A 4,931-nucleotide genomic window follows, 5' to 3' on the forward strand; every position below is an offset into this window, starting at 1 on the left:
GATTGTTTATTTGAGATGATTGTTAAATACGGTATTTTATACAAGTTATAAACTGTATATGTATTTTATCTACAAATATGTTGGGTATAACATGGGTAGACAAAATAGTTGATGTGTGTTAAAATGATGAGAGGCCTCGATGTTGTCGATGTTCCAGTCATCTAGCGGAGTATGGATGACGACCACGAACTCTTCTAGACAGTTCAGTGGAACGCTAGTAGGCTCGAAACCTGTAGGTGTTGTGAACGATGTGTTCACCGGTCTACTCCATCCCCCTCATGGTTGCCTTTAGGACATTTATTGTTGAGGAACCCCTTAGTAGTTGTGTCCATCCCGATGATAAAATCCTTAGACTAGGTCCCTTGTATAGGTGTTTAGGGACGTAAAGTGAGGATAACGAGAATGGGTAATCAGGGTTATTGTTGGTTGATGAAATTAATAAATTTATTGTTGATCGATGAAATTAATAAATTTATTATTATTTGTAGGTTCAAAACCCTATATGCTCACCAGGCTCCCAAGCCTGACCCACTTAGCTTACTGTTTTACAGGTAGTGGACTGAGAGCATAATTATGATGATGATGAGGGACTTTTGGATTATAGGCCATTACTTGTAAATAACTGTTGTAAGGCTTATAATGTATTGTTTATACTTATATAATGTATCGAACATGACATCCCAAGTCTTTTAATGAAATACATTTCTAAGGAAATGCTTTTGATAAATCTTTATCATATTATTGTTTTGGGAAAAATTCCGCAATTCTTTTATTAAAGGGTTACTCTGATTTTGAAATAAAGTATAAACAAAAACGGACTTTTCTGGCCTCAAAATTGGGGATGTCACTAACTAGTAGGATTACCTCCACAAAGATAAGTTGAGTTCATAATCGGCCTAGTTCCGGGAGCTACCCTAGTAGCCAAATCTCCCTATTGATTTGCACCAGCTGAGATGCAGGAACTATCCAGCCAACTTAACGAACTGCTCGGCAAGGGCTTTGTTAGACCAAGTTTCTCACCATGGGGAGCACTGGTCTTATTCGTGAAGAAGAAAGACGGATCATTTCGTATGTGCATTGACCATAGAGAACTCAACAAACATACGATCAAGAATCGTTACCCTCTTCCTCACATAAATGATTTATTCGACCAATTGCAAGGGGAAAATTACTTTTCAAAGATTGATCTGAGATCCGAGTATCACCAGTTGTGAGTATTAGAGGAGGACGTTCCAAAGATAGCCTTCGAAACTTGTTATGGATACTATGGGTTTGTAGTAATGCCATTTGAATTGACTAATGCACCCGCAATGTTCATGGATTTAATGAATAGGGTATGCCATCCTTACTTGGATCAGTTCATCATTGTATTCATCAATGACATACTTATCCACTCTCGTAGTAAGGAGGAGTATAGTAAACACATGCACTTGATCTTAGAAACACTACGATCTGAGAAGATCTATGTGAAGTTCTCTAAATGCGAATATTGGATCCGAAGAGTCGAATTCTTAGGTCATGTGGTCAGCGAAGAAGGAATCCACGTGGATCCTTCCAAAATTAAAGTTATTGATAACTGGTCAGCACTGAAGATGCACACAAAATTTCGTCAATTTCTAGACCTCGCTGACTACTATCGTAGATTCATATAGAACTTCTCACGAACTGTGAAACCTCTTACGACATTGACCCAGAAGGGCGTGGCCTTTGACTGGGAAGAGTAACAAGAGAATGCGTTCCAAACTATAAAACTAGCCTTATGCACCACACAAATACTATCCCTCCTAGAAGGAATAGAAGACTTCGTGGTCTATTGTCATGCAACCAACCAAGGGCTTGGTTTTGTTCTGATGCAATGAGGTAAGGTCATTGCCTATGCCTCAAGACAGCTGAAGATGCACGAGGTCAACCACACCACGCATGATCTTGAGTTAGGAGCAGTAGTGTGCATTCTCCATGTCTTTCACCCAACGTCGACTAACTATTAGGTCTCTAACCCCAAAGAACTTAGGCACCCCGCACACCTTGAACTCCCGAAATGAGGGAGTTTGGGATCCGACCTGGCCTGTAGCAATCTCAGCTCGGAAAGACCTGACCCGGTCCTCCATGATCTCCATCATCCCCTCCTTGACGGTCTCGAAAATCACTAAGGTAGCATCAAGAATGTTCCTCGTAACCTCAACTGCGATAAGCTCACGCGACCTCTCATCAATGGTCTTGGTAGCGTAGCCCTACCTAGATCCTGATCCTGACCCCCATACTCCATGATGTGTCATCACCATACTAAACCGAAATACCATAAGATAGAATGATCAAGATATTCAAAAAGGGAATCCTTCACACCAGTTCTCCTTAGAGCTTCCAAATCTAACATTAGTTTGGGTACAGGTCTTTTTCTTTCAGTAGTACGGGCCCAATACTACCTTCAACACCTACCTGTACCTTCCCCAAGGCTCTACTTGATAACTCTAATTCGTCCCGGAGTAAAACATATCTCACAAACTACCGCATACTTCAAATCCTAGGATATCCTAAGATTTGCTCAATCCCATCAAACCAGAACTCAAATCAATCATAACAGGTTGCCTTATGCATTCAAATTATACATAGAACGGGATGAAATAGATTGTCAAAAAGTAGACTCTACCCTAGGACCACAACCAAAAAAGGAATAGGAAATAAGGCCAAATCAATTATCCTAAGGCTATAAGATCCTAACTGTATACAATTTTTAAAGCATACATAGAAAAATCCATACGACTATAACATTCCAAATATAGGATGGCTAACATATTGGGGAAAACACTTACTTGAGCTCAGCCGATTACGTGCATTGCACTCTCCTTTTTTCGGTTTTAAAAAAGTTTTTGAGTTTTGGCACACCCGAGATTGTGCCCGAATCCCTCAAACCATGGCTCTGATACCAACTTGTAACAACCCAAATTTCCAATAAATTTTTTCATTTGAAATAATCAAATCATTTCCATAAGTTATAAAGGGCATGTTCAGCACACAACTTTTGGGAGCTTCTAGCTTCTACCTTTTAAGAAAACGTTAGTTAAAAAGAAAAAGGCTTGTTTAGCGACAAGAGCGTTTAACTTTTAGACTAAACAAAAAGCTCCAAAATCAAAAGCTATGTGGCATAGCTTTCAACAAAAAGCTCCAAAATCACAACCTACCCGCTAACCGCTAATCGCTACCAACTATCCGCTACCAGCTAGTTTTTCCGAACACCCCCAAAATTTCCATTCACATCTGTTTTCAAAATCCATAACATCAAATAATTTATTCATAATATTAGAGTGTCCCAAATAAAATGTCAGAGAGTGCATGTCGTGCCATCACGCCAGGCCCTTTCCCTTAGATCCTGAAGTACCTAAAACAACCAACAAATTGTAAGCTAATGCTTAGTGAGTTCCGTCGAGCTTACCTCACATAATCCACATAATCATATAATCCATATCAATCACATAATCCATGGATATAAACTTATTAGGATGTCATGGGATCCCCCATGGTCATACTCAATGATGTTGTGGGCTCCCACCAGGGTGTTACACCTATGTGTCATGAGATCCCCCATGGTCTTTAGCTGGAAAGCCATGGGCTCCCCCATGTGGTCTGATATCCAAGTTCCATGGGATCCCCCATGGTCTTTACTAGGAATGACATGGGCTCCCTCTCATGGTCTGATATCCAAGTGTCATGGGCTCCCCCCATGGTCTTTCATACAAATATCATAGAGACAACTAGCATACCACATATCACATAACCACTAGTATACCACATATCACTAAATTAACTAGTGTACCACATATCACAAGATCAACTAGTGTACCACGTATCACAAAATGGGTTGGCCTTAGTGCCTTTGACCCATTGGTACGGTGAGGAGACTCACCTCTCTCTACTGAACTTGAAAGCTACTCGCAAACATTGCAAAACCATGAGTGCTAAACAATAATACAATTAACCCTAAATTAGGATTAAACACAATCTAACTGAAGTACCCAATTACCTAAGACCAATTCCTTTTTTATAGGCCCAAGAGTCTTTCCTTTGCTAATGAGCCCAAAATCCATGTCCAAAACCATTAATGGGCCACATGGCCCAATAAGGGTCAACTAAAATAACTATGGCCCCAAAACACAATAATAGCCCAAAACTCTAAAAGGGAACCAAACCCAACGTTGAATAAGGCCCAATAGGCTTTCAAGCCCAAACCCATTTGAGTGTGTACGCCTTGCGTACCACTGCAGTACACTCAGCATACTAGCTTCTCAAGATGTGCGTGTTGCGTACATGCTACTACGCACTGCGTACAAGTCAGGCATGCACAAACGACCATTAAGCTCTTAATGCTTGGGAGATTAACATCAAGCTTTAGATCTGAGTCCATTAAGACATTCTAAGGCATAAAGTTGGCAATTTATGCCCTTGCATGCTCCATATGTTCCCAACAACCCGTTATAAAGTCACACCCCACTAAAGCAGAAACATGGGATGCGACAGTACAAAGGGTCTCATAGCAAAATTTAAAAGACAACACCAACCATAGTATTAAAAGAATTACAATTTACAATTGATTTGAGCAACTTTTTAAAATTAAATTACAATGTATTTGAAAAACAACACGTGCAAATGATCCTACAAGTGTTGTGTCCCTAAGTGCCATCTTATAGATGAGTTCCTGAAAAAGCATGTAAAATGACCGGTTAACTATCGAAATAGTTGGTGAGTACTCACAGGTTAAAAATAATATTGGTTTCATGAAACATAATCAATGTTTTGATAGAAGTTTCAATAAATAAAATCACATTGCTAAAATGAGTAAATAAGTTTTCATATTCTCATGTTATGAGAGGACTAGTCGATGGTAGTGAGTTGTATGATTGATATTTGCCTGTATTAGGTGACTACTTTATCCTTTA

Source organism: Lactuca saligna, chromosome 9 (genome assembly GCF_052625555.1).
Source record: "Lactuca saligna cultivar CGN05327 chromosome 9, ASM5262555v1, whole genome shotgun sequence".
In the NCBI taxonomy this organism is placed as follows: Eukaryota; Viridiplantae; Streptophyta; class Magnoliopsida; order Asterales; family Asteraceae; genus Lactuca; species Lactuca saligna.